General features: G+C 41.6%; 1 protein-coding gene across 1 annotated transcript in view; it reads left to right on the forward strand.

Moving 5' to 3' along the window:
- The first annotated feature begins 3,838 nt into the window (after nucleotides 1-3,838).
- Nucleotides 3,839-13,681, forward strand: part of dab2 (DAB adaptor protein 2) — a 45,187-nt gene continuing 35,344 nt past the window's right edge. The window contains exon 1 of the mRNA XM_068029122.1: nucleotides 3,839-3,971. The gene's annotated coding sequence lies outside the window, so the exon portion shown is untranslated. The remainder of the gene's footprint in view (nucleotides 3,972-13,681) is intronic.

The raw sequence follows: 13,681 nt of genomic DNA on the forward strand, positions 1-13,681 counted from the left end.
ATACTGATGGAATTAATGACTTGTGTGCAATTAAATATTGCATATTTTGATTGCTTTGCTACATTTTTCAATGCAATGGTTCCTATCAAGGGCTGAAGGCCCTTCATTAGTTACAGGTTAGAATGCATCTTGTGCTAGTGACCACCTCAGTCATAGTCTCACAGGATGGACTTCAAATAATTCAATGAGCCAAATATGGCTTCAGCAAACCAGGAGAATTGGGGAAGCTGTACCAAAGTGAAAACTCGAGGTTCCAATTCTACCCCTTGTAGAAAGGGATCATGAGTCAAGAAGTTTAATTCTGTCAAATTTGTATCTAACTTTTCTAGTTTGGTGTCTTCAGTACAATGAGCTTTTGCTTTAGAGAAAACTGTTAGTTTAAAGTTCATGATGCTGAACTTTAAGAATTAATACTTTTAGAACTGACATTAAGTAATTTGAAGGGCTCAGTTGACATGGGTGTACTTGGACTGTGAAGTAATTGAGCTCCTGGTTTAAGTTGTGTAGCTTGGCTTTTCAACTGGAGCAGAGATTTAATCTGACACTGGCAAAAAGTCACACTAAGTCAAGTACTCACTTGACAGTTGCATTGAAGTGCCTAGAGATTTTGAGTAAGTCTTCAAATTGAGACTAGATCTGTCTTTCAGACAGATTTCATTTCTACAGGACCTTTCACAACATCTTGAGCACTTTTTTTTTATAACCAATGGAGTATGGGACTTGTAGGAAACACAGCAAGGTAAGGATATTGAGCATGTTACAACCAAGGCAGGAGGAGTGCACTGTCTCCTAGTTCCACTTTTCCACAGGTAATGTTTACCCAGTTACCAATACAGTCCTTACCCCAGAATAAAATACACCAAGTAGGTTTCTTTAAACAAATCAGTTTATTATAAAACCAAGATTTATCCAAAAGCAAAGCATTAACACAGATTTAAAATATGCAAAGTTCCCCTTTTTTTTTTAAATTCTCCAGCTTAACACCATTCTCTGCAGCACTCTTACAAAGATGAGAAATACTTTAGTCACACTTTCTACTTTGAAGAAAGATGAGTTTTCCTTCCTTTGGTCTGATGACAGGTCACTGGGATCTTTTCAGAAGTTCTGGAAATGTCAATAGTCTGGTAGGCTTTCCAGGAGAAGTGGCATCTCACTCTGGTTTTGCAGTGAAGGGTGCTATACAAATCCAAGTCTTTCAGAAGACAAGTGAATATCAAACTAGTGAAATTGAGGGGATGGAAGAGGAGTGATCATTCCTAGCTGGAGAAATTAGTTCATAAACCAGGCAGTAATCTGGGTTACTTGTGGGAACTAACATCTGCACTAGATGTAAGCTTAACTGGCTAGAGCCTTTCCTGAAAAATGAGTGCTCTAATCTAATTCACTAGAGAAGAGTATGTAGTTTCTCTACATTGATCACTCAATTGATTGGAATTTCCCTTGTAATGAGTAGATGTCCAAACTGTCCAGTTAAACTGAGTTGGTGTCCGTTGCTGGGAACTTTTTATCCTCTTTCCCCACCCCACTGCCCCAAGACCTGAAGTCCTTTAAGTGTAAACTTTCTGTACAGTGAGCCCCATGTTCATCTCTGCAGGACACTCCCTCCCCTGCTACCTCAAATGAAAATCTTTCCTGAACTTCATTTGCATCTATTTTGTAGCCATCTTCCAATCCAGTCTACTCACTGACTCTCCACACCTAACCTTTTGTCTGAATTCTCCTGTGGTACATCTCATAAATTCCATGGATACCAAATCTCCATTCTTCTATTCCCACACATGCAAAATTAAACAGGAGCTTTTAGAAAGTTCATTCTCCATGTTTAATCTCCAGCAAGAGTTCTAATGTTACAAATACTCTTTAGGTCTTCAGTTCTAGCCCTACTCCTGAAGAATTGGTGACCTGTTTATTGGTCCTTGAAGTGTCCAGATGAGATGAAGTGTACATGGCCTTTAGGAAGCTTTTAACAAGTTTCCAGCACACAGAATATAGAGTTAAGGCAGTTTCTTTAGTAACTGCAGTGTCCCTCTGGGATTGCTGCTCTGTATAAACCAATAACTTGGATGTCAGCCTATATCCTATTGAAATTTACAGCTTTCACATGCAAGAGGATGTTGATTGTGATATAGGTCAAAAAGGCAGCTGGGATTCTGTCTTGTAAGTGAGATGGTACATCTAATTGTGTGAACTTTGACACTTAAAGCCATGAAGGAATGGTAAATTGCAAGAGGCAAATCTTTATTTACCAACTCTAGTTCTATAGATTTGGTCCCCACAATAGCAAAGATGTTTACTCTAGTGGGTACATTACAAATTCACTCCCCTCTTGGTATAAGGACTTGTAAAATTAATCCTCCCTCAATGCTTGAGGAGATGTGATGAACATTATAAAACTAAGGATTGTGACAGATTTTCTAATGGGTTTGGAATGGAACAATGAGGCATGATAGACAACATTTCAAAGATATTGTCTAAAACAGTTTAAAGGCTGTTATATTTATTCATGGGATGTGGGTGTCGCAGGCCAGGCCAGCACTTATTGCCCATCCCTAATTGCCCTTGAACTGAGTGGCTTGCTAGGCCATTTTGAGGGCATGTAAGAGTTAACCACATTGCTGTGGATCTGGAGTCACATGTAGGCCAGACCAGGTATGGACAGCAGATTTCCTTCCCTAAAGGGGCATTAGTGAACCAGATGGGTTTTTACAATAATTGACAATGGTTTCATGGCCATCATTAGACCAGCTTTAAATTCCAGATTTATTAATTAAATTCAAATTCCACCTTCTGCTGTGGTGGGATTTGAACCCATGTCCCCAGAGCAATACCTAGGTCTCTGGGTTACTAGTCCTGTGATATCAGTTCACCACTGCCTCCCCTGTCTTCAACTGGAGTTAGGTGGGGTAGAAAATAGAATTTTCCAACTGACTAAAAGCAATTTGTTTGAGTATGAAACCTTTTGAGCCAGGAAGGGGAGGGTTTGTTCTACTGCCCCCTACCCATCCATGGCCTCTGCCAGGCAGGAAGTCCAAAGATTCCTCCTTGTGGGGTGAGCTGCCAGCCCAGACTAACTTCACTACCAGTAACTGGAAAGGGGATAGCCTATGTAAGGGGTGATGGGTCAGAGGATGTGAACACTTGAGATTAGGACTACTGCTAATATGGGCAGTAAGCACGACCATGAAGTAGATGGGCTGAACAGCATATTGGAATGTCCAGGTTCCTTTTGAGGGACATGGATGAAAATCACCCTGCACACTGTTCCAGTAAGTGGTCCATCTCTTTGTCTACAAACTACTCCATTCAAATTCACATCTGGGATTGTGAACTCTAACTTTCAAAGTTGGACCACTATCCTTTTTTGTTTTAAAATTGTAAAATTACATTCTGCTTAAATGAGGGTTAAAAGCACCGGCATATTTGTATGGGAGAGGGGCTGAAACAGTTAATACTGAATGACTGGAGGAGGCACAAGAGTCCCCCTGGGATTGGAGGGTAGACCCAGTATTACATCTAAAGTGGGTGTATTGGCAGAATGGGGTTCAATCCTAGTGTTGGGCAGGAAGGGGATAAGAGGCACATTGTTCTAGCATGACTGCATGCAATGCAGAGGTACACGGGGTTAATCACAGAATCTCCCCACAGGATATGGGGGAAGCAGAGGTACACGGGGTTAATCACAAATTGACTTGTACTGGACACCATGAGACATGGGGTATATCCTGGAATCTGTTGAACAGGAGAGGCACACTCAGGGTTAATCTGGAATGACAGCATGTTGGATGGGGGAGGCTGTTCCTGTTCAGATTGCAGCACATTCCACTGAAGCCTCCAGCTGCCAGGATCTGATTGGAAACATCTCTAAGGCCACAGCAATCTCTACCCTGTGGGTCAAACTGCTGCTAAACACTTGCACCAGTCTTTCCAGTTAAATGGAAATGTGGACTAAACCAGGTGGCTCAGTCAGGCTCGTAAGTTTTCTGAAACTTTAAACTCTGTTTTCCTCACCATCCCAATTTCAGCAGTGATTTAACTGTCAAAGGGTTGGACCTTATCAGCTGTTTGTCTGTCTGCTATCGAAACCGTGTTCAAGTACCTTTTTGTATCAAGTGCTCCTGAAGTGAAATTAGTCTATTCTACAGTTTTGTATTTGTTTACTGTAGCTGGGTGTGAATGGAGAGATTTCACTGGTTTCTAACATCAGACAAGTTTGTTCTGGTAGAGGGATTAAACTGACATTCAGTAAGGTTATCTTGCTGTAGTGTCTGCAGAAAGTTCCGATTGTAACACCACACTCAATAGCACTTTGTGCTTCTCCTTGATTTGAGCCAGTAGAGCTGTATGTTCAGCTACAGGGGGTGTCATTACAGACTCTGCCTTTTTTGAAGGCAAAGTAGTGGGGGCAGGGTGATCCTTGTTACTAAATGCAGACTGTTTGTTTTATTCCCTTCCTCTTCCCCTACCCCAGCTTTTTGAGGGCTCTAACAAGGGTATCTATCTCCAACGGTACTGCCAATGAACATTAATCAATGGTTAACTTAAACCCAGTGATATCTTGGTTGATGCAAGCATCCTAGATCTGAATGCAAGATCCTTTTACTTTCAGTTTTGCAAACTGAAGTGATAGCTCTACTCTGTTTTAGAATCTTACAACACAGGAGGCCATTTGGCACACTGGATAATTTCCAAAGCCGGTCTAGGCACAATTAATCCCACTCTCTTTTTTTTTTCCCCCATAGTCCAAATATTTGGCCAATTTCCATTTTTTGAAAAGTTAACAAACCTGCTTTCGCTCTTCAAAGTAACTCGCCACTAAATAAATTCTTCCCCTGTTTTGCCAGTTCCCTTTATCTACCCATTTGCAGAAATGTTGACACTACCAATCAGTTCATTTGCCAACCAGTCAGCACTCTTTTCTCAATATAAATGTTTTCTCTTGCATTGGTATTCTCTTCAGATTGTTCTGAGTGCAAGATGAAAAGCTTTAACATAATGCCTCTATTTTCAACAATACTGAGCAGCTTTTTTGTTTGTCTACTCTCTTCAAACCTGTCCATCTTGCAGCCTCTCAGATTGCTCTTTGGCCTCCTTTGCTTCAGGGTGCAAACCCCAGCTTTTCTAACCTAACCTTGTAGTTAAAATTCCCCCATTGCTGGAACCATTCTAGTAAATCTCCTCACTATCAAGGACCCTCAATTATTCCTGAAGTGTGGTGACTAGTTCTAGTCAATACTCCAGTGACTTAGTCAGAGCTTTTTAAAATAAGATTCACATAACTTCCCTGCTTTTTGTACTTAGTCCCATATGCTTTGCTAACTATTCTTTACCACCTTCAAAGATCTATGCACAGATTCCTCTGTCCCTCTACACACTAGAAATGTGCCATTAAGTCTATATTGCACCTTTCCTATTATGCCAAAATGCATCAAATCACATCCTCCTCACAGCACTCACTCAGCTTTGTGTTGTCTGCAAACTCGGACATATTCCATTTAATTCCCTCACCTATAATATATTGTGAATAGCTAGGGTCCCAGCACTGCCTGTGGTACCTTATTAGTCACTGCCTGCTGCTCAGAAAAAGACCCATTTATTCCTTTTGTCCAGTACTTAAATCCATAGACATCTATTACATTCTCCAAATTTAGTGCTGGCCCTTCAGCTTAAACATTCTTTTTGCTGCCTTCCCTTATTGTGCAGCTACAATTTTGTAATTACTAGTCTAGTATTCCAGCAAAGTTCAAACATAGTTGTTTGCCAGATTTTATTTACAAAAATTTAATTTTCAAGACCAAGATTTAGGATTTTTAAATCCAACTGATCATAACCTGTGCCTTTACCCAGTCTGGCTTAAGACTCTAACATTTAAGTGTCCTCTATCTCACTTGGCCACTTCATTCAGTCTCCCTAGGATATGGATGGGAAGCCTTAGTAATATGTTAAATGAAGGGTGGGAAGCACAACTGGTATATGGAAATCAATCCCTTGCTCTTCCACCTGCTGAACTGTAGCTGTCAATTGCTACTCCAGTGGGAGTAGAGTTTATTGTAGCACCCTTGGCATAATAGAACATCACAGGCACTTTGGAGAGTGCTGCTATCAGGTCAGGCAGTGCATCAGTCAAATGTGACACCAAATTTCAACAGTCTGGTTTAGTCCTGGGTATCTGCTAGGGAGAAGGAGTCAGTAGCTAGGGAACAGTTCAAGGTGTGGACTCTTAACAATAGCTTCATCCTTTCCAAGATTGGAAGAATTTTCTGATCATCCAATACTGATGTCAGAACAAGCAGTCTAATTTAGCAACAAGTGAAGAGTTGAGGTGATTTCAAGCTGGACCTTGTTTGAGTCCCCACCCCAAACTCTTCCCTAGTACTGACTCCATCCTTCTCTGGCAGATGCCCAGGACTGATGACAGGGTATATTTAGAAACTAATGCTTCCTTGTGGGCAGCAGATAGATGGGGAGGGCAAGGACAGATTTTCAGTAACACCTGAAGTATCTTCTCTGGGTACATGATTTTTCATTCTCCATCATTGGCAAGGTCACTTATTGATCTTTAGTTCTGAGATTGTTTTGATTCAAATGGTTGCTTACTTAGACCATTTCAGGGTAGTTGAGTCAATGACCACTCCAATGCAGGCCATACTGAGTAAGGACAATATTTTCTCAAAGGGCATTAGTGAACATTTTTTACAATCCAACTTCCTGGTCACTGCTTTTATATTTAAACAAAAAACTCGAGTTCAGATTCTCAAATGGCCATGGTGGGATTTGAATTTTTTTTTTTTAGCCCTGACTGAGGCTGTGCATTGGGTGCTGAGCAATGGGCTCTATCCAGTGAGCACAAGGCATCTCTGCAGTTCCACTCTATGAATAGATGGGCTGGAGTATGTCTAGACTTTGTTTTTCCTCCAGCCATGAGCTAGTCATGGACTAAAATAAAATGGGTTGCATCAAGCTTCTATTTTAAGCTGAAGAGCACTGATTGTGGTTAAATGAAGTAATTAGAACACAACTTTTGTCTCTCTCTGATCTTTAACAGATCTGAAACACCCCTACCTATATTGTAACTTTGTCCCATTCACCCATCACCTCTGCTCATACACTAACTCCCAAGCTGGTAAAACTTAATTCTCATCCACCCTCTTCAAATCTCTGCTCACCCCTACAAGCCCTAGATCTCTTCTAATTTTGGCTTCTTGCATGTTGCCAATTTATCACTCCATTGGCAAAACCTTTTGATAAGGTCCTGCATAAGGTTAGTGTGCAAAATTAAAGTACATGGCATTGGGGGTAATATACTGGCATGGATTAAGAATTGGTTGACACAGGAAACAGTAGGAATAAACTAGTCTTTTTCCAGGTGACAGGCAGTGACTAGTGGGGTACCAAAGGGATCAGTGCTTGGGCCCCAGCTAGTCACAACAATGACTTTGAGGTAACTAAATGTAACACTTCCAAGTTGGCAGATGACCCAAAGCTGTGTTTGGGGGGGGGGGGGGGGTGGGTAGAAAGAGTGAGCTGTGAGGATGCAGAGGCTCCAATGTGACTTGGACAAGCTGGGTGAATGGGTAAATGTAGCATAACATGGATAAATGTGAGGTTATCCACTTTGGCTGTAAAAACAAAAGATTATGATCTGAATGGTAGATTGAGAAAGGGAGAGCTGCAACAAGACCTGAGTGTCCTTGTACACAAGTTGCTAAAAGCAAGCAGTTAGGCAGGTGAATGGTATGTTGGCCTTCATTGCAAGAGGATTTGAGTACAGAGCAAGGATGTCTTACTGCAGTTGTACAGGGCCTTAGTGATCTGCCTTTCAGCTATGGAGATATTACAAAAGAGCAAAACCCAGAATTCTAGCTGTTTTCTGCCAAAATCACAGCTCCCTTATTCCCAGGCTTCTGGCATTTTGAATCAATTCCTGATTGCTTGTTACTCCCACCTCAAGTTGTGGGCTACATTGACTTCAGTCCATAGGTGCACCCACTGTGCTGGAGGATGGGGGTCCAGGTTTTGAAACAGTTCCAAGTCTGGTATGGTGTGTGGGGCTTGGAGGTGATGGTGTTTCTAGGCACCTGCAACCTTTGTCCTTTTTTTTTCTAGATGTGGAGGTGCAGGTTGGCTAGTGAACCTTGTAGATGGTACATACTGCAGCTGCTGTGATGGAGGGAGTGGACCTATGGTGGCTGTACAAAATGGATTGTGACTTAGTCTGATCCATGCAAGGAAAATTCTTTCCTGTCGCAAGTTAATCTTGGCTGTAATATTCCCTCTGCTGTGCATGACTCCAGGTGTGAATGCTAAAGTTTGATGCCTTTAGTTGTAGTGTGCAGGCCTGTAGGTTCCAGCTGCATGGTCAGACTTCAATTTACTCCATTACTCACTCCCATTTGTTAGTGACATACCTCAAATGAGACTTCATACTGGGGTTCTCTTCCTGAGGAAGGTTCAAGTGAAAATTAAACTCAAGGAGTTCTGCTGTCTTAACCAATAAAAACAGGCCAGTCATCCATATTTGTGGGCTCTTGCTGTGTGTAGACTGATCAGCACAATGGAAGTTTGAAGTGGTAACAATGACTAACAGTTTAATTTCCTGCTATATTCTAGTCTCGCCTCTTGACACTAATGTCACTTGAATAAATTAATAATCTGGGTGCCTGTTACATTTTGTGAGCACTGAATTGTTCCTGATCTATCTTAAATTCTGCCAACGTCTGAGATTAAATCTTTGTTTTTGTTCATTACAGTGAGCACTAAGGCCCAGTGACCTCAATCTTGGCTTTGACCTCAAATCAAACATTCACTATCTTTTGCCACATTCCTTCAGGAATGTTTTGACTCTTGAAACCCGCTTCCTGAGTTGATGCTGGTTTCAGCAATTGTTAAAAGGACTCCCTTTTTTAAAAACATCAATGATAAGTATCCAATTTTTGCAAACACCTGTAATGTTTCATCAATACTTATATCCAGTGTTCCAAGTTCTTTTTCCATCTCTACTTCAGTTCCTGAGTAGTCCTGGGGCAGGATTCTGCCCCCTGAAATCTCAGATGCACATGGCTTGGTCATCACATGCTCCTGTCCACTAAAACCACTTGGTTGCTTTTGTCATGAAAAAGGCCAGTTAACCTGTTTTGGTGACATTTGACCAAGGGATATATATATTTCCTGAGGGTTGTAACAGAACTCTCAACTCTGCTTGGTATAAAGTATTGCCCACTGAAACCAGTGGAAGGTATATTTAGCCAGACCCCATTGACTGTATTGCTTTCAAGGATGGTTACTAAACCTCACCAATTATATTCCCCTTGGAGGGGGTGTAGTGACAACTCACCAGAATCTTGCATGAATTAAATTGAAATCTGGTTGCATTGACTCTGTTCCCTTGTATAGAAAATGTAAGGGGTGATCTTAGGCCAGCTTGGGCTGAGATTTCCAGCACTGGTAGTAATCCCCTATGGTTAGGGGGGGGAAAGGGTGTCATAAAATATGTAACTTTTCCCTTGGCTCTCAGTTTTCCCATTCATTACACAGCTGGAGACTCTCCCAACATTTCATTCAAGACATTAACTTGACTAGATCATCCAAAGCCCCTCAGTGCAACTTGAAGCTAACTGAGCCAAGTGCACACAGCTGATCCTAGAGATCTATCTTGACTGTTCATATATGGTCACTTTTTTAATGCAGAGAATGAAACTATTAACTTTTTATTGGGCTTTGGTCTACACCAAGTATTAAATGCAAAACGCTGCTCCAAGATAACCAGGAACAGGTGTTAAAACTGCAAGATGAGACTAGAACTGAACAGGCTAGGTTTCTTCAGAGGGTAACCTCTGATTGCTATGAGACCATAAATGGCTGATTTTTATATTTTGCTGTCCTAGTCACAATGAAATCATTTGAAGATGTCAAACTGAACTGGAGTAACCATATAAATGCTCTCCAAGAGCAGGTCAGTGGCTAATAATCCTGCAGTGAGTAACTCTCCTTCTGACTCTCCAAAGCCAGCCACCATCTACTTGACACAAGTCAGGAATGTGTTGGAATACTCTCCACTTGTCTGGATGGATGCAGCTGCAACAACACTAAGTTTGACACCATCTGGACAAGCAGCCTGTTTGGCACCCCACCCACATACATTCACTCCCTCCACCACTGACAGTGGCAGCAGTGTGTACCATTGACCAAGATGCACTGCAACACCAAAGCTACTCAGGCAGCACCTTCCAATCCTGTGACCTCTGTCACCTAGAAGGACAAAGGCAGCAGATGCATGGGAATGCTACCTGCAAGTTCCCCTCCAAGCCCCACACCATTCCTAACTTGAAACTATATTGCTGTTCCTTCAATCAAAAATACTGAAACTCCTAACAGCATTGTGGGTGTACCTACCCAACATGGACTGAAGCAGTTCAAGGCAGCTTGCCACCTTCTCGTGGGCAATTGGGGATGGGCAATAAATGTTGGCTTGGCAAGTGCCTACATCCCTTGAGATTAAAAATGTAGATTATAGACTTATCAACCTTGTGCTCAATAGTTTATGCCCTCCCTGTCCAATATGGTCTTGGGTTTTGCATGTACATACCTCATCTGATCACTTTTAGACTATTATCTCAACACTACAGTCATCCCCCAAGTTCCAAAAACTGATATTTGGATTGAGAATTTAAGCAACTGGAATCTGTTAAATAACCTGGCCGTTTAACCAGTTAAACACTCTAGAAATGACTACTTTGAGATGCACTAGATTTGTAATCTTACCAGACCTCCGTGCAGCACTTTTATCTGGTTCAGCTGACATTGAACCACTAAACTGGCCTGGCCTGAACAGAGGCTATTCAGTCCCTCAAACCTGTTCCACTATTCAATTTTAGGTCATTGATCTGTACCTGCCTTAGTTCTGAATGCTTAATAGCCTTGCCCAACAAGTCTACTTTTAAGTGTAGACGACCACAAGTTTTGGGCAGGGGGTTGATGGAGAGTGTACCTGTCTGGGTGAAGAGTGTAGTTCATGGAACATGTTCAAAACATCATGGGCAGTATTACAATTTTGTGAATTCTGGTATGTTGAAGTCTTGACACTTAAATGCTCAATCATAAAACAAACTGGCCATATAGGTGCTGAATAGAAAAGCCTATAGGTTTCAAATGTCTATTTTTCCAAAACCCTCCAGTTCCTGGAGTGGTGAGGTTTGAAAATGGGTTGTGCAGAAATGGAAAAACTAAGCAGGCTGACTTGGCAACCTGATGGTTGCATTTTGGTCTAATAAATGACTGGACATCTAGGTCTGGTGTCTAGATCAATGCATGTTAATGGTTTACTTTTTAAACCAGTAAAAAGTCGAGTGGGCTAAATCTCCAGCTGGCACACCAATTTGCCTGAAATGTCTCTGGTGCCAAGTGGTACATGGATTCACCTGCAGTAAGCTGCATTGGCCACCTTGCATTAGGAATGAAGCTCCTGCCAGAAGCTGGCAATAAGGAAATCTGGAGTTTTCTCAATTTTATTACTTGGATTATCAGCTGGATATTTAAGCCATTGAGGTTTGAAGGTGGTAATCTGTAGCAGACATGACCATTATTGGGCCAAATAGCCACAAATTTTCAATTGCCCAACACAGACTGCAACATAACAGAACCTTTCAGAAGCTAAGTACATGTGACTGTCTTGTCTCCTAGGTATTCTCTAATGTAAGACCAAATAACACATTGCAAAAGACAGATTGATTACAACACCTGCATCACCATGACACTTTCCTGCCCCCAAACACAGCTAATCTTAATGTCAATCACACTTTAAATTTTAATCAAACTCTTGCTCGAGACATTTTTAGATCTCTGGACTTGCTCAATGTCAAGGAAAGATGTGTTTTTTTTAGAAGGAACAGTTGACAGTTTGTGGTCTAAGGAACTAACGAGTCCTTCAGGAAAGGCTACTTGCTGCTTTTACCAAAGAAATTACTAATCAGTTTCTGCTTTTGAATGACTCAGCTTCCCCTCGTACATCTATTTTCAGTGTTGGCAAAGATACATTTCTATAAGCTCTATGGCCCCTAGACATTCTAACTATTCAGTATTGTCACTAATGAGGCCAAACCATGGATCAACATCCTGGCTGACTGCAAATACATGGGAATATACAATATAGGAGTAGGCCACTCAGCCCCTCAACCTGCTCTGCCATTCAATAGGTTCATGTCTGGGGTAAGTGCACCTTTTTCAACAGGATTGTTTGATCACTATTGGAATGAGTCCTTTCTATAAAATTCCATCCTGCCTCTTAAGTTATTATCTTTGGGGCTGATTCTCCACCTGGATCAAAGCAGGACTGCAACCTGCACTGCCACAAACTGCATTTCATGTCAGTGAAGTTTGTGGCTCCATTTCCACATCTGGCTTCCTATAGAATTGAGCATCCCAGTAATCATTTCACTAATGAAAGGTGTCTCCAGTGCCATTTAAGTAAAAATTGCCCATTGTCACTACTCCATAAAGGTTCCATTTTTGGACTTTGACTAGAGTTGCCTAGTTCCTATTAAGGTGACAGGACGCAAGTGTAACAAATGCTTCCTCTAAATCAATGGACCAGAGTTTTTTTTTTAAAAACATTCGTGTCCAAGTCAAGAATAGACAAATTGTGAATCCTGTCCCTTGGTTAAACAATCCTCACTAAGAATATAAAAACCAAGTTCTGAAAGGATTGACTTGAAACTATTGCTGTTCCTTCACTGTCACTGAACTCTATTCCTAACCACACTGGGTGTACCTAATACCATGGACTGCAGCAGTTCACAAAGGTGGCTCACCATGTCTCTAGGGCAATTGGGGATGGGCAAGAAGTGCAGGCCCTGCCAGCAACACTCCCTAGGAACAGGAAGAATTTTTTCAGCTGTCCTAGTATGAGGCATTGGGAAGAATTTAATTCTCTGGCTAGTTTGAAGATTAACTTCACTGGGGAATGTTTTCTTTCCTGAAGCATTTTGAGCTTCATAAATTCTAAGATTTTGGTTGGCTTGATTGTTCCTTCCAAATGAAATGACTAGATCAGTATGTAGGATTGTATCAATTCAATGGGGGGCTTCCAAGGAGGTCACCTACTGTGCATTAAGGGGTGGAGCCTTGTGTAGGGTGCCAAGTCACAGCACAATTTTTCATTTCATTGTCTTTTGCCAGCAGTGCTCTCATTCTGTTCCTCGTTGCCCTGGGGTGGATGTGTTTGTGGAAATGAGCTAACTCTTACTAGACCAATGGTGGTGGTGATACAGTGTGCTCAGTGACCTTGATCTCACAACTTGATCATAAACCTCAGTCCAACATACTGAGCCTTTTGCCTTTCTATCTATAAACCCATGCTTAAAAACATTCTTTGATAAATTCCTACTAGTTCAGCTAGGACCACTTTAAAATGCTACTCTATATATACTTTCCCAGTGTAGTTGTGTGGCCTGTTACTTGCCAACTGGCTCAATTGGGAGCTGAAACACTAGTGTAGGTTTTTCCCCACACCACCATTGGACTCTAGTGATCGGGTTCTGCCTGTTTCTTTAATTCTCAGGATGTGGGTACTTCTGGCAAGACCAGCATTTATTCACCATCCCTTGATGGTGAGCCACTCCCTTGAACAGCTACATTCTGTAGTGAAGGTACTCCCACAATCTCAATTCTAGAATTTTGACCTAGGAAT

This window comes from Heterodontus francisci, chromosome 4, assembly GCF_036365525.1.
Source record: "Heterodontus francisci isolate sHetFra1 chromosome 4, sHetFra1.hap1, whole genome shotgun sequence".
Taxonomy (NCBI): domain Eukaryota; kingdom Metazoa; phylum Chordata; class Chondrichthyes; order Heterodontiformes; family Heterodontidae; genus Heterodontus; species Heterodontus francisci.